We start from the raw sequence: 18,790 nt of genomic DNA, 5'->3' as shown, positions 1-18,790 counted from the left end.
TTACTGATGCTACCGAGAGTACCCAGCTTTCTCCAGGGGGCAGGATTGCCTTCCATTAATGACGTGAACTGCAAGAATAGAATCTGATTCAATCCATATCTTCTTGATCCCTAGTTCTTTTGCCAGCCTAACTCCTTTCAAGACAGCATCAATTTCCAACTCATGGATTTCAGCAGAGCTGGTGTTGATATAGAGGCATCCAAGAGACTCCCCTCTTGAATTTCTAATGAGTCCTCCCAGAGAGCCTCCATTTGATGTTAACGAAGCATCAGTGTTAAGCTTTAGCACTGGATCAATTCGTGGAATCCAGCGATAGAACTTTGGCTCCTTTTAGATTTGAAATAGAGGAAGGTCGAAATTCAAAGAAGTTTTCTGAGACTGAGCAGAGTCCACATCAAACAATTTAAGGTGAAGGGTGCGAGTGCGAACACTGAGAAGGATGTGATGAAGAATATCTTGCTTGTGGGAGGAAGCACCTTCGAATATCCTCAGATTTCTCTCCAGCCAGATGTAGTACATCACTGCAGATAAGGCGATTTTTGCAATAATAGATGACTGACCTTTCCCCTTAAATTTGCCTCGAATCCATTCTTCTTCAGCCTCCAGGGTTCTGAATTGTTTTTTTCTGTTGGAAATCCTCCTCAGGATAGTGCGCCAGATCCAGGCAAAGAAAGAACATGAGAAAAATAAATGATCTCTCGATTCTGACTCGATTCTGCATAGAGGGCATCTGAGATCATTGACAGGGGAAAATAATATGAGCCTATCTTTGGTTGAGAGCATGTTTTGAATGGCTTGAATGGCAATGAATCTATGACAAGGAAGGCAACCATGGAACCAGACAGAGCTGAACCAGGGGACTTCAGGGCTTTGGGTACGAGTTACATTCCATGAGTTCTTAATGGAGAATTTTCCGTCATTTGTGGGTTTCCATATCGGAATATTAGCACAAGAATTTGAAAAAATAGCCTCAGAGGTAACTGTATTTATCTTGAAGATGAGGCTCTTTGATTATATCTTCCCAATAACTACCATTGATGACCTCTTTAACAGATGCATAATCTGGGATGAAGTTGAAGGTAGAGACTATAGAGGTTAACTCACTGATAATACCTTATGGGAGCCATGGTTGATACCAGAAGTTGATTTTTGCACCATCTCCAATAGCGTATCAGATATTTTTCTTAGCACAGTCTCTGGCTTTGAAAATACTCCGAGGGGCCCAAGAGGGTTTGGAAGGAGGTTTTATAAGCCAGAAGTTTCTTTGCCTAATGTATTTAGCTTCAAACCATTTATTCCAGGGGGGGTGTCTCTATGCTGAACAATGTTCCAGACTTGCTTGAGTTGAAATGCACGATTTATGTCTGCAAGCCTTCGAATGCCTATTCCTCCTTCCTTTTTTGGTTGACAAATGGAATTTCATCCATGAGGATGATATTTTTTCTGAAGGTCACACCCATACCAAATAAAATCTCTAAGTGTTTTTTCAATGTCATTGAGGGTCTCCACTGGAATATTGAAAGCCGCCGACCAATAGAGCTGGAAGGAATTAAGAACAGAGTTCACCAATTCTATCCTTCCAGCACGAGAAAGAAATTTCGAGGACCAGCAGGTGATTCTTTTTTTCACTTTTTCAGTAAGAGGCTTGCAGTCCATAGAAGTTAATCTGGTTGTGATTAAAGGCAGACCCTGATACTTGATGGGCAGAGTTCCTTCTGGGAACCCCAGAATGCTACAAATAGCAGCTTTGACATCCTCAACTACTCCGGGAGAAAAAGATATTCGGTTTGGAAAGGTTTACCTCTAGTCCTGAGCTAAACTTGAAAAGAGAGATGCAATTCTGAATAATACCAGTCACCAACGGGGTTGCATTAGTGAACAACATTACATCATCTGCGAATAGTAAATGAGTAATGGACACATTTCCGTTAGAAAAATGGGATATCAAATTTCCAGCATTTATGGCCTCTTCAATGATACAGGAGAACAACAATAACTAAGCAGAACAACAGGGGAGAAAGAGGGTCACCCTGCCTCAAGCCATTTGTGGACTTGAAAAATCCTTTGGGAGTGCCATTTAGAAGAACAGAAAATGAAGGGGTAGAAATACATTGATGGACCCAGCGACACCAGACATCATTAAACCCTATCTTGTGCATAAATCCAAGAAGGGATTTATGGTTAACACTGTCAAATGCTTTTTTTAGGTCCATCTTGATACACATGGCTATGATATTGGATTTATTATGGAAGTTATGACATAGATCATGACTGAGAAGGATGTTGTCTTGAATAACCCTACCCTTAACAAAAGCAGACTGAAAAGGGCTAATAATCTTATCCAAAAGGGGTTTTGATCTATTGGCCAGGAGCTTTGAGATGGTTTTATACAGGAAATTGCAGAGAGAGATGGGCCTAAACTTATCAGGAGAAGAGGCTTCAGGACACTTAGGGATTAAAGCTATGAAAGTTGAGTTCAACTAAGGAAGGAGTTTTCCAAACTTGAAGAAGTAGGCTATGGCCTTTTCAGTTTCTTCACCAATTAAATACCATAACTTTTTGAAAAATTCGCCATTAAAACCATCAGTACCAGGAGATATGTTGCCATCTTGAGAAAAGACAACCAGCTTTATTTCTTCACTAGAGAAAGGGATGGAAAGGGCAAGCGAATCATCTAAGGTTAGTCTTTTCACAGGATCAGGACAAGAGTCATGACGATTATCAGATTCAGAATGGGAATTAAGGAGGGATTGGAAATGATCAACTAAAATTGATGCTATCTGGTCCTGATTAGAGGTTATCTCACCACTAGAGTCAAAGAGGCCATGAATTGAATTTTGGTTTCTTCTGGACTTGAGGGCTGAATGGAAGAACTGTGTGTTTGAGTCTCCAAGGTTTAACCAATGCACTCGGGATTTCTGCCAGATCATAGATTCCTCCTTCTTAGCAATAATTTCATAGTTTGATTTGGCTTCGACTACTTCATCTCTCAGAGTTCTGTTAGCTGGGTCTGCATAGAAATTTGCTTGAGCCATCTCCAGCCTCTGCCGAAGAAGAGGAGCTTTTATGTCTATCCTCCCAAACACATTTTGGTTCCATTGCTTGATGGTTATTTTAACTTGCTTGAGCTTCTGGATCAAAATGTACATTGGGTTTCCTCGGACATGATACTTCCAAGCTCTTTCAACTGCTTCAAAAAGAGAGGAGTCTTCCAACTAGGACTTGAGAAAATTGAATGGCTTTTTGCCATTACTGGAGCAGGGTCTGATCTGTACGATGAGAAACGCCATACTAATGTGAAATCAAATAAAACGCCATTCACCTGATATTTCAGAAATAAAATGCATTTTTCGTATATTATCCTAAAATGGTATTTTTGGAAAAAAAGACTCTTTTACTTTGCTTTGTCCGCAAAAAGAGTCTTCTGGATTAACAATTTGCAAATGGACTCATCAATCACACTTGAGTGAATTTTGCAAATCTGGTCGTGCCATAATTTTGTGACCAAAATACTAGAGTTTTTTACTCATAAAAGACCAAAATGTCCATATATGTGAAAAGTCGAAGAGTAGCTAGTAAAAGACCCAAATACCATGAATGACACTCAACCATAGGTTTTGATAGGGCGGGTCACACCAACTCAACTCAAACCATGGATAGGGTGAGGCCCACTTTTGATTGGGTGAGGCCTTTTAATGCTTTGATAGGGTGGGTCCTACTATTTTAGACCTCTTGTTTTGAAGGGAGCATCATGCATATTTCTATCTTTTTACAAGGTAATTTTCATCTTTTCACATATATGGACACTTTGATATTTTTACAAGTCAAAGTAAATCTACCATGGGTATTTTGGTCACAAATTTATGGCATGACCAAATTTGCAAAATTTCCTCAAATGTAACAACTCATTTGCAAATTGTCAAAATGGAACTCTTTTTGCAAATAAAGCAAAGTAGAAGACTTCTTATGCAAAAAAGCCCAAATAAATTTCGATGCACATGGATAGGGTGTGCCCAGTGAATCTTCTTCATAGGATGATCCTAACTCTATGATTTATGGAGGTTAAAATGGACGGCACAATATAGAAACCTCCATGGATCAAAGGGCTCTCCCTTATCGGCATGTCAGGGGAGCACCCGGGTCTTCGAACAATACTCATCTGATAAAGAACTCTTATTCTTAACCAAAAAGGGAAGTTTCGAATAGGGGCCAAAGGGCTCCTCACTAATACGGGGATCAGGCTATAAGAAACTCAAACTTCTTTTACAAAAAGCCCAAATAAATTTCGATGCACATGGATAGGGTGTGCCCAGGAAATCTTCTTCATAGGATAATCCTAACTCTCTGATTTATGGAGGTTAAAATGGACGGCACAATATAAAAACCTCCGTGGATCAAAGGGCTCTCCCTTATCGGCACGTCGGGGAGCATATGGGTCCTTTCGAAATGAAAATACTCGTATGATAAAGAACTCTTATTCTTAACCAGAATAGGAAGTTTTGAATAGGGGCTGAAGGGCGCCTGACTAATAGGAGAATCGGGCTAGAAGAAACTCAAATCTTTTATCTCTGGATCGAGATTGCTATTATTGCTTGCGGGTGATTTCCCCGTCCAGCCATTCATGTATGGGAGGGGTCAAGCTAATTGTTGTAGAAAATAAGACAGAACAGAATTCAGAAAATAGAGCATAAGAATTAATTGGGCAAGGCACTTCGAGAAAGCTATCTTTAAGATATTAATTTCTCATGTGTAGATGCAGATAGATTTTTGAAATTCTATCTCCAAGATACAATGCCCAACACCGAGAATTTTAATAGGACTGCACTTCCTGTATTCTTACGAATCAGAACCCACTCAGAAAACTTTAAACTTATATGACAGTGAGAAGAGAACTACAGTAGAAGAAGAAGAAGAAGAAAGGAAGAAGAATTATATATTAATAATTATCCAATGGAAATGGTTTTTGGGAAACGACCTATTTACGCTGTGGCCCATCACATGGACGGTTTGGATCATCCTATGATGTGCTCCGTATAGTACATTTAAAAAAACACGGGACTATAAGGGCTTACACCATAGAAAATCTCATAATATACGTCCCATCATATATAGAGATAGAAAAAAGATGCCAACGATCCAAATGTAATGAGAGAAGTCAACAATAGACAATTAGAATTGTCCAAATCCAATGAATGTGATTTGTGAGCCATCCGGACTATCAATATAATCAATCAATGTAATGTAAAGGTAGCTCATAAAAATGGTGGGGCACACCATATATATAAAAACCTTATAGAGGTCATAAAAAAAAATTTAACAGTGTTAGGTGTCGTTTTCTAAATAGAATTCTTTTGGCTAATAGGCTATAGCACTATATTAGCATTAGCACGTTTTAATAATAATTGCACGACCTCAACTTGTCTTCTCCCTTTTAATAATCTGCCTGTAAGAGCTTTTTGGGAACTGTAAACAATGTCACTGGCCTGAAAGAAAAGAGTTAGTGCAATTAGCAAAACATGGTAGTGCCAATATCATTAGCCTTCTTTTTTTGTCCTTCTTTTGTGCCCGTTTAAACCGGATGTTATGATAACCGTGCTCGCTCTCGCTCTCTCTCTCTCTCTCTCTCTCTCTGTCTCAATACGCGAAATAATCAGCAATTCGAGATAAATCTGGCCTGGATTTTCAGCCTCCACCATAGATCAGAAGCGTGAAGAGGATTCAGCTCTCATCTAACTCAGATCTAGTCTTTTGATTTGGTGATTCAGATTTTTTTTTTTTTCATCAAGTAAGCAATAAACTTCTTTCCTTTTCTGTTCTGAAATCTGGGTTTTCGATTTTGTTCTATCAAAAGGTTATTTATCTCTGGATTGGGTCTTTTTTTTTCATAAGAATTATGGGTTTTTATTTCTATGCTGAAAGCTTACACATACATCTTGTAAATTGAAATTTCCATGTTTGTATCTTCTCTCTCTGAATGAACTGTTACATGCCTAGATGGGTCCTACTTAGGTGGAATAAATTAGTTTAAATTTTGTGTTATTTTCTCTCTAGTTGTTTGGTATGGATAGGAGTTTTAGAGATAAAGGGTTATCTAGATTGGTTTGGGTTGAAGTTTTAGAGGATGTGGTCAAGTGGGTTTTCTATAAATAATATGTAAGTAGTTTTTTTTTTTTTTTAATATTTAAAATCAATGAAGAATCTTGTTCAAGAAAGTGTGTCTTTGTACACAAAGGAGGACTGATCCTTCTCTCGAAGTGGATTAAGAGGCTAATCTTAGATGATCAATCACGTTGCGAACCCATTTGGGTTCGTAACATGAACCCTGGCTAAAGGGTTCATGGGCAATCCCTGTGAGGAATCTCACAAAAAGAAATTAGGAAAGGCTTCCTTTTAGAGAGGAAATACTCTGAAAAATACCAATCTTTTCTTATTTCTCCATAATGTTACCAACTCCTACTTCCTAAATAGTTTCAAGCCCTATTAGAGTCTCACATGATTTGGACACTTCTAAACGTACCATGATAAAAAACAATTATCCAATATGACTCTACCAACTCAATAAAAGATAAATAAAGATAAAATAAAGAGATAACGAAATGAAAGCTAAATTCCCTCTGCTTGAAAAACACCTTGTCCTCAAGGTGTGGAATGAAGAAGGTCAACTCTTCTTCCTCCTTGTTATCTCCATCCAATAGATAAATTTGCAGGCTCTTACAACGATGCCCTACCTTACATTGCTCATCACAATTACAACAGAGGCCCTTGTCTCTGCGTTCCTTCATCTCAGTATAAGAGAGCTGTCGTATTAGAGCCATAGATGAATCAACCACAAGTTTGGGCCCTGCACCAGCATTGCTAGAAGTTGTGCTTGGTGCTAGTGGACGGGTTCCACTCGGTTTGTCAACTCGTCTTTGATGTGCAAGCTTTTCCTCCTGGCGTCATGCGAGTTGGGTAGCCTCCATGAGAGTCAAACACTTGAACATCATCACCTCCGACCCGATTTCATCTCGCAGACTCATGAAGAAACTTGCGAGCAATGCTTCTTCATACCAGTGCTTCTTCATACCACTCGGCACTCTCCAACTCTGTTAGCAAGACACTCAAATTCTTGGTGGTAATCTATGACGAATCCTTGCCGTTGTATCTTTTCCAGAGCCTCATGAAGCTCTCATATTCAAGTGGTCCGAATTTGGTGCATACAGCCTCCACATACTCACACAATGAAGGAGTTTTATGAATTCATTGGTACCATTGGAACCACTGGGATGTAGCACCTTCCATGTGGACTGAGGCCAATGGGATCCGTTGAGCTTCTAGTACTTTCTGATACGAGAAAAATTGTTCTACCTTATAAACCCACTTGGTAGGATCTCTTCCGTCAAAATGAGGAAAGTTTATCTTTAACAAAACCAGGTAGGAATCTATGATCTCCATCATGCATCCCTGTTCTTTCTCCATGGTTTTCCATCCCAACTCGGCCCGAAGTTCTAATCATTCCCTCGCTAATCGTAGTAGAATGTCCAGCCAAACGATCAACGGTTGGGGAGAGGGCATCAAGCCTGAGGCGTTTGACGGAGATCACCGAGCTGCAGCAACTGTCCTTCAACTCGATCCATTCTCTCATTCAGGTCCTTGGGTTCAACACTCTTTCCATTCATGTTCTTCAGTTGTTGCTTCGTAGCATTGCCCAGGACTTGCTTTGATACCAACTGTGAGGAATTTCACAAAAGAAATTAGAAAAAGCTTCCTTTTAGCGAGGAGATACTTAGAAAAATACTAATCTTTTCTCATTTTTCTGGAACATTCACAACTCCTGAATAGTTTCAAGCACCCAATAGAGTCTCACAGGACTCAAACACTTCTAAACTTATCATGATAAAGAACAACCATCCAATAGCACTGTACAACTCAATAAAAGATAAAATAAAGAGATAAACCAAACGAAACCTAACAATCACATTGACATGGGTTTTCAGGACATGGTGGAAACCTCTTAGAAGCAGGAATCTTCCCTCGGGGTGTCGCTCCTGACTCGGAACCTCGACTCGGCGCTCCTTAGGAAGAAGCTTCCAGGGAGCTCAATCCCGAAGAGATGGAAACCGCTCCCATGACGCTCCCAACTCGCTCCTATTACTCCATTAGTAACCCCCTTACCAACTTACTTGCATTAAACTCCTCCAATTGTTCAAAGTACTTCACTGGAGCAAGCAAGAAGGCAAATCTTCAGAAGGCATGAGGAAATTGGGCATGAAAATGAAGATGGGTAGAAATTGCTACTTTTGTTGTACTTAAATTTTGAAAGATTTATATGAAGATAGTTATAAATTACTATTTTTATGTACTTGAATTTTGAAAGACATATGATGAAAATATTACATTAACGCTTCCACAGCACTCCCAACCTTAGACTCTTCTAGACCCCACAGTTCCCCTCCTCTGCCCCCGCCTCCGTACCCGCTTCATGCTTACACGGGAAAGCTTGTCAAATATGTTGTTTTTGGCAGCCAAATGCTTTCTACCTAGGGAGTTTCTAGCCACTGCTGTGAGCCTGTGAGATGACAGTAACACCAGCAACCCCATTTGATTTTATTTGACTGTTCTCTTTCTCTACGTCTGATTTTCTATATGGAACCTTGCTTGTTTCTATAATCTGATTTTAACTATTACACGGTTTATCTTGCATGATATGGGAAATTTCAAATGAAAGATGGATCGTTACTAGAATCTGAGATGTGGTTTTTTCTTTGTTCTTTTTTTTTTCTCTTTCTGATATTTTTGCAAGTTAATTTTGCTCATTTTTTTTTTTTCAATTTTTTTATGAATCCATTACTTAGATGTCTGAGATGGGTGGCATTAACAATGGCAACAACAATGCTACTGGGTTGTTGTCATCAACAAGCTCAAAGTGTAGGAATTTTTCAAAAATTGCCAAGGATGATTCTGTAAAAGAGAATAAGAACATGTAAAAACAGTGGTAAACAGTTGTCATGTGTAAGTATCGGTAGTACTAGCACTACAAGTGCACTATTAGTTTGGATAATGAAACTGCAAGTGGTGCTCTGATAAAAATCAGGAATTTTTTGAAACTTTAATTTTAAATGATGTTTCTTTGCAATATATTTTAAACGGATCATATTGAAAAATAAAAAATCTAATAAAACGGATATTGTCGAGGACAGTAAAATTTAGTTTCTCTTCATAATTATACAACTCAACTCAACTCAACTCAACTCAACTAAGCATTTGTCCCAAACTAGTTGGGGTCGGCTAATGAATCCTTTAGAAAATTTTCATGAAGAAGGTGAAAGAACCTACCCGGCTCAAATTGACTAAGTCTAATCTTGAAAAAAGTTGGGTTCGTCTACATGGATCATTTTCTTCCATTCTCTCCTATCCAAGGTCATGTTCTCTGTTTTGTTCCTAGCCCTCAAGTCTTTCCTCACTGCTTCTACCCAAGTTGTTTTCGGTCTCCCTCTACCTCTTTTTACTCCATCAACTTGGCACTAGTCACTTCTTCTCACTGGAGCATCCAAAGGCCTACGTTGGATATGACCAAACCATTTTAAGCGGTGCTCTCTCATCTTCTCCTCAATTGGTTCCACCCCCACCTTTTTAAGGATGTCTTCATTTTTAATTTGATCTAACCTTGTGTGGTCGCACATCCATCTAAGCATTCGCATCTCCGCTACACTCATCTTATGCACATGCTGCTTCTTGGTGGCCCAACATTCTGAGCCGTACATCATGGTGGCCTCACAACTGCCTTATAAAACTTTCCCTTCAACTTAGTATGTATTTTACGGTCACACAGAATTCCTGAAGCATGCTTCTACTTCAACCAACTTGCTCTTATTTCTGTGGTTAACATCCTCTTCAATCTCTCCTTCCTTATGTAGGATTGAACCAAGATAACGAAAGATATCCCTCTTAGGTACCTCCTGTCCAGTCATATTTACTACATCCTCACCCCTCCTCCTTACATTACTAAAGTTGCACTCTATATATGCTTAGTCTAAAACCTTTGGATTCCAATGTAGTTCTCCATAACTCTAACTTAGCATTAACTCTTGCTTTGGTTTCGTCAATTAATACTATGTCATCTGCAAATAACATACACCACTGCACCTCGTCCTAGATACCCTCCGTAAGTTCATCCATAAGTAGAGTAAAAAGATAAGGGCTTAGAGCTGATCCTTGGTGCAGTTCTCTTCACAATTATACATGTTGGAAAAATCTATGAGTTTTTCGAACTTTAATTTTAAATGATGTTTCTTTGCAAAATATCTTAAACAAATCATATTGAAAAATCTAATAAAACGGATATTATTGAGGAAAGTAGATTTTCCCCATTTCAAAATAATGCTTGAAAATAAAGTTAACTTAAACTTTTGATTATCCATTCAATTAAGAAGTTTCAACTTTTAAATATATGGTATAGTTAACAACTCTTCTTCGTTGGTATATGTAGTCAGCAAACCCAAAGTCGCAAACTATCTCCTCCCATCTCTTCTTTGGGTTTTTTCTTTCTGGTCTTCTCTTTCCCCTTTCCTTTCCTCTCTCATCTCTACTCTTCCTGGGGTTTTTCTTTCAACCGTTTTGTTTTCCATTCCCGTTCCTGTTCCTGTTCCCCTTTCCCTTCTCTTTTCCTTTCTCTTTCTACATGAAGGCAAAGGCACCAAAGGCAAAGGCAGCAAACTTGGAAATAATTGTGATTATGTTTTTTTTCCTATTTCTTTTCACATGGTACTACTTTTTGTATGATTAATAATGCAAAAAATAGAATAATAGTCACACCTTTTGAACTTAAATTCAGACCCCTACAAAACCAAAGACATACCTCAATAAAAAGACAAAAAGCTGGGCAGGATAAATGCTGCCTTTTTATTCTCAAACATCTAGTTTAAACAACCTACGAATTTCTGTTGCATCACTTCCTTCTGATTGGAGAAAATTCAGCTCTGACAAATTAGGAACCCTATGTGAATCTAGGAAGCACGGGTACTCTCCCGGGGCTCCCGCACCCGCACCCGACACGTATGGGGTGCGGGTACGTCCGGGGTACATACCCCATTGTTTTAAAAAAAAAATGCGTGTCGGGTGCGCACCTCGCGTACCCGACACGTCCTGCTGCTTCTCTTTCCTCTCCTGCACTTCTCTCTACTTTCCTGCACTCGGTATTTACATGTAAAGTAAATGTCTTTACTATTTTATTGTCCATTTACTTAAGATTTACATGTAAATAACGGAATACCCCCATTTTGGATTTATTAAAAATAGTTTCAACACCCAAATCTAAAAAGGAAAAAAAGTCAACTCTCCAGTTCTAGTACAAAATTCAAAGAAAAAGGGTCGGGTCAAAATTTTAACTTTCTTAACTTCCAAACGGTAGGGTATTTTTCAAATTTTAAAAATTCATAAAATCTATTTTATCCAAACATTATTAAATCCCAAAAGTCCGGTAAAAAAATCTCATAATTTGGTCTCTAAAAATTATTCATCTTGTCAGGCACTGGTCAACTCACTGGTCAACACACTGGTGACAGACTTTTTTTTCTAATGAATGATGTATTGATGCCTCATGTTATGAAATATGGAACTTAATCACTTATGAAATGAAGAGTAATATTAGAATTTTCCATTTTGGTGATGTTATTGTTATTTGATTGCTCTACAATTATTATTTTTTTATTTTTATAAATATATAATAAAATATTAAAATATATTATTATATTCGGCGTACCCGAACGTACCCGCACCCGGTTTTTTTGGCAAATCACGTACCCACGTACCCGTGTCGTGTCGTACCCGTACCCCGTACCTGTACTCGTGCTTCATAGATGGGAATTTTTCAACTTTCGGAGAATCTATTATGGAAAGCCTTCCATCAAATGAGGTATTTGGAGGTAGACCGCTATACCTTTATCAACAAATCCTTCATGTACGTGCTTTGAGAAATTCTTCTTCATGTATCTTCCAGAATAGCATATCATTTTCTTGATAAAAATTTACAGGATCATTGTGACCAACACTTTTAATAGACTCATCTTCTTTCAGAAATCCGTTTAAAAGCTTTGATCCTTGCAATGCCAAATTATTGGCATTGAACGTAACTTGCAAAATTATTAATGGCGTATTATCATTGTTACAGTCTTCGTTCTTTTTCATGGATTCATTAGAAACTGCTTCATTTGAAATTTTCTTATAGACCATCCGCTTGATATTCATTGAAATTAGTCTCTGTAAAACTTCAGGTAAGTTGCCTCCTTTTCTAGATACTCATTGTGCTCTTAATCACGTTTCTTAATCTCAGCCGTTCACAAAAAGTGAATGGCTGATTTTCTTGTCACGCACTTAGTCGCGATTGAGTGCGTCGCGACGGTGGTGAAACAACCTCTTCCTTCCAATAATTTTTTGTAACTTTTTTCATCTTCGTTAGCATTTTCATGAATTCGAACTTCTCTTCGTCAATGGCTTCATCTTCCATTTAAAGTCCTTCATGCTTCCATGGTTCCACTAAATCTAATCATTTTACTCCCTCCCGGTTTGATTGGGGCTTGAGGCCTTTTTTGAATGATGGGCATATCATTATTAAAAATAGATTGAGGAGGTGATGCAGATATTAGGATTTATTTCCGCATTATTTAATTTCTAGTATTTTTATTTACATGTTATTACTTTCTAGGATTTTATTTTCCATGTTATTTTTAGGAATTCTTATTTTAGTAGGTTTCTATCTTTTAGGTTGTTTATTTGCCTATATATAGGACTCTTTACAATTTATTTTGTAACTTTGATTGATATTGAATAAAGATTCTTCTCCCTCTAATTCTGGTTTTCTTCTTCCCTCTTCTGATTTATTCTCTTCTCTTCCTAAATTCGTCTATTCTTCTTCTACTTCTCCCTAAATTCGTCTCTTCTTCAGGTTATTTCGTCTCTTCTTCCCCTATTCTTCTAATTCTATCCCCTTTCGTCTATTTCTCTCCCCTTTCTTCAATTTTTCTTCACGGTGCTGCATCAATTTGGTATCAGAGCGAAAGATCAAGTCTTCCAAGAATTGTTTCTGCGAAAATCACGGCCGGAATTTTTCTCGCAACCACAACCCACAAATCAGTTCCCAAATTCATCTCTTTCCATTCTCAGCCTTATTGTTGTCCTTCGCTTATAAAAAAAAATCAGAATTTTGTTGTTGCCCTAGCCGACTCCCACTTCTGCTTCTTAATTTCAACAAAACCCAAACCGATCAGCCCATAGCCACCCCTCGGATTCACCCTCGTTGCATCATTGTAAAACAGCCCACTCTTGAACCCAACCCCTTCTCGCTAAACCCAAAACTCCCTTGCAAGATCTTCTCAAACCCTTTCAAATCCCCTATTTCAGCCAAGACCACATAATTTCAGGCTCCTGAAATTACAGCCGACACATCCCTGCTTTGTCCCAAAACCTCAGCCCAAATCAGCCACCTTGTTTACCCCATTAGCAACCATCTCTGTCCCTCCCTCAACCTCTTTTAACAACCCCGAAACTACTTTGAACCCATAGGTTTTTTAGCCTCCGTAAGTGCCACAAAATCCCTTGAATCTCAGCCACCCAAAACCACCACACAATTCCCTTTTATTTCAGCCATTAAAACACCACCATCGTCCTCCACCGGAGCAGGAGACGTGTCCGTAATATTCGAGCTTATTAGAAGGAAATTTGGGTTTCTTTTTTGGTGCATGAAACCCTCATCATTATTGGATCTCGCCAGATTTATTAGCTATCACTTCCGTAGAGAAGGAAACTCTTCCTTTTTTTTTCCTCTTTCCATTTACGTGTTGGGGAGAATTAGAAAGTGTCGGTGCTGTGGGTTATCCAAAATAAAAGGTAAGTGATACTTTTTACCTACTAACCAGGTTACATAAGCAAAGTCCGCCTTTATTTCCTTCGTGGTTTTCACCTATAGTCACAAGTTACAAGTCAATTTAATTTAGTCAAAAGGGCAGCTTTCCTTCTCATACAAGCAACTTATAAGAAACCAAGTGGGCCCCAGTTATTGAAGTAACAGCTGGTGCTTTCATAAGGCAACACTCTCCTTTACAAGTGAGGGTCACGTGAGCAACTCAAAGGTAAAGACAAAAAAAAAAATACCCTCTTTGTTCTTCTGGACACCCCCCCTCACATTAAGTGGTCATTAATCCCCCCCCGTCGTTTCGGCCCACTCTTTATCTTCCACTAATTTAACACTCTCCATTTTTACCTTCAGGCACACCCCACAAAATAAAATAAAATCAGAACAATTAGAAAAAAAATCAGAAAAAAGAGAAATAGCCTTTTGTTTTCTCTCTTTACTTTCTCTCTCTAACCTCCTCTTCACTCTATCTAGTTTCTCTCTCTACTTTCGGGCTATTTCCGCTTGATATTTGTCCGCGGCCTCAACACGGAAGTTGTTTCGTGCGACTAGTAGAGCACGACCATCTCAGTTTCCGCATTCAATAGTGATTTTCAGCCCAATTCAAGAGCCATCTCTGCCGTTGATCGCGCCCCTTATTTCGATCATCAGCTTTCACTCATCTGATTTCAGATCCGTGATAGACGTTGTGTTCCTTTCGACATGACACACAAATCAAACGGTTGATTTCAGTTTTTGACGCCGATCCCTATGGCTCCTCTAGCTGCTCCATATTTTGATAGATATGATCATCGATATTCTTCTGCACCACAGGTTCCATATTTCTATGGTTATGATGACTGCACCTATCCCTATGGAGATGTTGAGAATGCGTGTCTAGATTGGATCCATGCACTTAATGCATACCATAGGTACTGTGGTTGTGATCATCAAATAACAATTCGCAAAGTCACGGATACAGTGTGCTGCGAAGCCAAGTCGAGATGGAATTTCTTCATTAACGAGCGTCGTGAGTTTTGTAAGCCTCCATTTCGTCGATGGAAGGATGTTCGTTATGAGTTTACATACCACTATCAAAATCAACAGAGATTGAAACATGAGCGAGTAGCGTATGACCAAAGATTGATACGTGAAAAAGTCGCTCGACGAGAAAAAGCAGCTCACCGTGAACAAGAAACAGCAGCCTGTCGTGCATGCGAAGCTAAAATTGAAGCTGAGAATTTAGAGCGTCGCATGCGTGAGTCAGATTTGCAGAGCCGCTTCCTTACTTCATCCGTCTTACCCGTTGCTGATATTCTTACGGGTCCAGATGCTAGTATTGATGAGATCATCGACGTTGAGCCTTTGATTCCATCAGATTCAGATTCAGGCTCTGAGATGGACGATCTAGAGTTAGAGACTCAGTTGATTGCTGATATCGACATCGTTGCACATGATGCTTCTGAGATTTCTGCCGCACCGATTGCCGAGCATCTAGAGAGAGATTTTGCCATTTATACAGTCGAGACAAATATTTTGGCAGAGCCGCATGAGGTTGATCCATTGACAGAGTCGACCGAGCACCACCATGAGTCAGAGATTGATCAGGAGGATTGCCCGTCTGATATCACTATGCCGAATACGATTCTAGCAGATGACTTTGTTGTTGATTCCATTGCGCCCGATGTGATACCAGTAGATGATGACCTTGTTGAGGCTAGTTATGGATTGGTACTGCCCATTGTTGTTATGCCGATCCCACCGATCCAGGAGGAGTACGTTGCAATCTTCCCAGCTAGTTTACTTCTCCAGTGCAGATTATGTTTGTACGAGTCTACATGGGCCATTTCTTTCCTCTTCTTCCGCCGACCTTGCAGATGCTTATCTCGATTGTCTCGAGCGTTAGACATGATGATTGCTTCCGCCGGATTACGTGTTCTATTACTTCAGCGGATTGTTTACATCTTTGACCCTGGTGGATTAGAACTCGAGGGCAAGTTCTTTTTCAAACGGGGGAGAATGATGCAGATATTAGGATTTATTTTTGCATTATTTAGTTTCTAGTATTTTTATTTACATGTTATTAGTTTCTAGGATTTTATTTTCCATGTTATTTTTAGGAATTCTTATTTTAGTAGGTTTCTATCTTTTAGGTTGTTTATTTGCCTATATATAGGCCTCTTTACAATTTATTTTGTAACTTTGATTGATATTGAATAAAGATTATTCTCCCTCTAATTCTGGTTTTCTTCTTCCCTCTTCTGATTTCTTCTCTTCTCTTCCTAAATTCGTCTATTCTTCTCTTCTTCTTCTACTTCTCCCTAAATTCTTCTATTCTTCAGGTTATTTCGTCTCGTCTTCCCCTATTCTTCTAATTCTATCCCCCTTTTGTCTATTTCTCTCCCCTTTCCTCAATTTTTCTTCACAGTGTTGCATCAGGAGGTCTAAAACTACAAGAACAAGCAGAGCAATAGATCACAAAGCTAAACGATCACTCCTCAAGCGGAGAGATGATCGAAAGTCATGTACACATCTCTAACTACTCCAGACCGGGCAAGCTGACCAGCTTCACAATTAGTTGCGCTCCAAACGTTCTTGAACTCAAAAGTCAACATTGGGACCCTCAATCTTATGATGATGGATTGGGGCTTGATTTCTATCTTGTAAATCTTTCTACTGACTAGTGGAATTCTTTGAAGGGATTATCAACATTCGTTGTTGTAAACCCAATCAATCACTGTTGCAAGAGTTGAATCTCATGCAAAACTTGGTCCACCTGCCTCATCAAATTATCTACTTGTCTTGTTAGGGCATGAACAATTTCACTGCACTGATATTCCCTTGGAACAGTTGAAGACCATGGTGTCATTTTTTTCCATCTACCTACTGAAGGTGCATAACCTCAATCCTGGTATGATCCAATCTGAAACCTTCAATTAAACCGAGACTCCGGCCTTGTCGATCATTCTGCTTAATGTTTCTGCTACAATCGTGAAGAAAAAAGGTGATGGAGGATCACCTTGTCGCAACCCACGGGACGACTTGAAGAATCTATCAGGGAAAGCCATTGATTAGAGTAGAGAAATGGGACGAGGGGATACAATTGTACACCCAAGATTGCCATCATTTACTAAAGCCTATTCTTTTCATCTCGAAGTCTAGACATCCCTACTCAATTCTATTATAAGAAGCCTTTTCCATACCAATTTTGTAGAGTTTCTTTAGAATTGCTCTGTTGAAAATGATCCAATAACTTTTTTTCTTTCTTGAGTCTCTCTGCAAGCACCTTAGCCAAGATTTTGTAAACGCATCCAACCAGGCTAATGGGTCTGTAATCTGAAAGTTAAGCCACTCCTTTCTTTTTAGGTATGATGGGAATGAATATCGCTCCCATTCTTGTATCCAGAGTCAGGTTATCGTGGAAGGCCTCAAAAAATGTCATCACGTCACCTTTCACCGTGTCCAAACAAAGTCAGAAGAAAGCTAGACAAAATTTTTCTGGACCTTGAGTGTGATTTGCTTGCAAGGAGAACATACAACTTCTAACTTCCTCCTCGCTGAAATTTGTATCTAGCAAGGAAGTGCTGTCCAGGTTCAAAAACCCGAATGATTGTCAAGTTGGTTCGGGTTTAAAAGGGGAAAAACCCGACCCAAATTTATTCTCTCTCTCTCTCTCTCTCTCTCTCTTATTATATTATGTCTATAGAAGCTAGGGACAAGCAGGTGATAGCTGCTTGAAACCACTCGGGTTTCAGTTGGCCCACATGTGTACATTTTAAAATCTTCAATTGCGCTTTTTTCTCGATTCTCCTGCTGTTCTTCATAAATCAAAGTCTTCTTTACTCCTTTTAATCTTCTCACCGCCCACACCTCCATCTCGCCATCCTCGATCAACGTTCCCCATATCTTCCCCTCTCTCTTGGTTTCTTATATATTTCTCATCTTACCACTGCTCCCTTCCCACTATCTCATGTAGCCGCTTTGTAGTGGTGTCAGGTCGCTTCTTATATAAGACAATACATGTGGATCATGGACATGGCGGAGGAGCACTCAAAGAGCTCCCGTAGCTGATCATAGTGGGGGTTATTCTGTGTTAGGGAAGCAAGCAAGAATTCAAGGATGGACAGGGTTAAAGAAAATATGCATCTCTCGTTATTGAGAGCAGAGACCTGCGGCACTGCCTTGAACTCCCTTGGACATCTCTGAAAATACCAAGCAGAAGAAGCCTACAGTCTAGTTACTGATATTTTTTAAAATTCTGTCTCTGTATTACCTCACCCTTTTATCTGAAGACGGTCAGAATCCGTTGCGCCAACTACTCAGTCCAATATAGCTTATATATTTTTTTCTCCAAATAAGAGAACAAAAGTAAAGATGATGAAGCAAGCAGGAACTCCCAACTATCCAATGATTTAGAAAAAAAGGTACTCTATCCTTCCATAAATTTGTAGAAAAAGATTGTCAAACTAAAGGCCCTTTCTCGTCAAGCAAATGATCGAGTCAATTCTCAATGTTCATCCTGCATGCCCACCTGCAGGCATTGGGGTCAAGGTTCCTGGCTATTTGTGGATTAGAAAAGTTGAGATATTTGTCAAACAGCTGAAAGATCTCTTCACAGATTTCCACTGCCCCATTCACCTTTCCGTGAAGATTAATGTGTCACAATCCGGTTAACCTTAAATCCTTTTGGACCACAATGTTGTCATCAAGAAACAAGATCTTATCCAACTTCGGATAAAATTGTAGAAGATAGAACCTCAGATGGTTGAGCATTTGCCAGATACTTTGGGTTCCTGTAATTCAGATATGAAGAACCGACCCGAAAAATTGAAACAGTGAATTTATTTTTAGGACACACTTGCAGTGATGGTATTCATGGCACAATGATAAACTACTGTAAACTAGTCATTTTGTAATCCTTCT

At 39.1% G+C, this 18,790-nt stretch overlaps 1 protein-coding gene across 4 annotated transcripts in view; it reads left to right on the top strand.

The window, feature by feature from the left end:
* The first annotated feature begins 5,483 nt into the window (after positions 1-5,483).
* The window catches only part of LOC143864184 (UDP-rhamnose/UDP-galactose transporter 6-like), a 28,843-nt gene continuing 15,536 nt past the window's right edge, over positions 5,484-18,790 (top strand). For 3 of the 4 annotated variants that reach the window (XM_077375064.1, XM_077375063.1, XM_077375062.1), the window contains exon 1: positions 5,484-5,785. The gene's annotated coding sequence lies outside the window, so the exon portion shown is untranslated. The remainder of the gene's footprint in view (positions 5,786-18,790) is intronic. The other variant, XM_077375061.1, reaches the window with a different exon arrangement.

Source organism: Tasmannia lanceolata, unplaced genomic scaffold (genome assembly GCF_043159265.1).
Source record: "Tasmannia lanceolata isolate RefF3 unplaced genomic scaffold, GAP_Taslan_0.1 ptg000048l, whole genome shotgun sequence".
NCBI lineage: Eukaryota > Viridiplantae > Streptophyta > Magnoliopsida > Canellales > Winteraceae > Tasmannia > Tasmannia lanceolata.
Note: the sequence above shows the minus strand (reverse complement) of the source record. Positions and strands in the feature narration are given on the sequence as shown.